Source organism: Carlito syrichta, unplaced genomic scaffold (genome assembly GCF_000164805.1).
Source record: "Carlito syrichta isolate Samal-C Ts95f unplaced genomic scaffold, Tarsius_syrichta-2.0.1 Scaffold309086, whole genome shotgun sequence".
Lineage (NCBI taxonomy): Eukaryota > Metazoa > Chordata > Mammalia > Primates > Tarsiidae > Carlito > Carlito syrichta.
In genome coordinates this window covers 67,694-69,146 of record NW_007253182.1, presented here as the reverse complement: position 1 = coordinate 69,146, position 1,453 = coordinate 67,694, and positions in this window count along the sequence as shown.

Sequence of the window (1,453 nt, the reverse complement as noted above, 5' to 3'; positions counted from 1 at the left end):
AACCCGTGGGGTCAGGCAATCCACTCACCTCAGCCTCCCAAAGGTGCGGGATTACAGGCTGAGCCACTGAGCCCGGCTTATACATTTATTTTTTAAAAATTATCCTTGACTACAAAATCAAGTGGAAGAATAATGCCAGTCTGAAGCTGAACAGGCAGTTGCTGGGCGGGTGTCCATGCAAAAGTATTTCTTGTGTAAGGTTGTGACGGCCTTTGGCACAAGTCTGTGGATTTTGTAGGGTCTTTTTTGCTGTCTGGCATATGAGCATGGCTCCCCAGGCTCTGTTTGTCAGGATTCTCTTTTCATTAGTGACTCCATTTTCACTCTGACAACTTTCACATTGCCAAACTAACTGCTAAAATATAGAAAGCTTGTTTGTTACTTTTTTTTTCTACCTACAAGCCTATAATAAATAAATTAGATACCAGAGTCTTCATTCTTCATTTATACCGGCCCCATTTGATATCACTACTTGGTAGCAACGACAAATAGAACTGATTGGTCTAATAATTTTATGCCTACAATCTAGCCCACCCAAATAATTTTGGTGTCTCACATATTTGATGTATATAGCTGTTCACATTAGGTATAATAATGTTTAAATATAGGCCGGGCTTGGTGGCTCAGCCTGTAATCCCAGCACTTTGGGAGGCTGAGGTGGTGGATTGCCTGAGCCCGTGGGTTCGAGACCCACCTGGGCAACTTGGCAAGACCTTATCTCTACAATAAATCAAAAATTAGCTGGGCGTGGTAGTGCGCGCCTGTAGTTCCAGCTACTTGGAAGGCTGAGGCGGAAGGATTGCCGGAGCCCAGCAGGTCGAGGCTGCAGTGGCCAGGAGCCTGCCACTACACTCCAGTCTGGGCGACAGAGTGAGACTCCAACTCAAAAAATAATAATAATAATAATGTTTAAATATATTATGATACAATTATTAAGTAAAACAATATATATAGCTCTATATTAATAGAAAATAAGAAAGTACATTGTACTAACAGTCTGAGCTTCACCTTATTAAACGTGCAAATACACTTGCACACACAGAGAAGAAGGGAAAGAAATACATAATGGGAGAGGTTATTAATATAGGATTACTAATAATTTTTATTATTTATGTAACTTACAAAAGTTATTTCTATTAGCACTTTGTAATTAAACAGCACATTTTAAAACTTTATTTAGCTATTTATTTATTTAATTTTTTAAATTTGTTGTAAAGACGAGGTCTCACCAAGTTGCCTGGGGAGATCTCGAACCCGTGGGCTCAGGCAATCCACTCGCCTTGGCCTTCCAAAGTACTGGGGTTACAGGTTGAGCCACCGAGCACAGCCAGGCAACACATTTTTTTTTTGAGTTGGAGTCTCACTCTGTCGCCCAGACTGGAATGCAGTGGCCGCTACCGCAGCCTCGACCTGCTGGGCTCCAGTGATCCTTCCGCCTCAGCCTTCCAAGTAG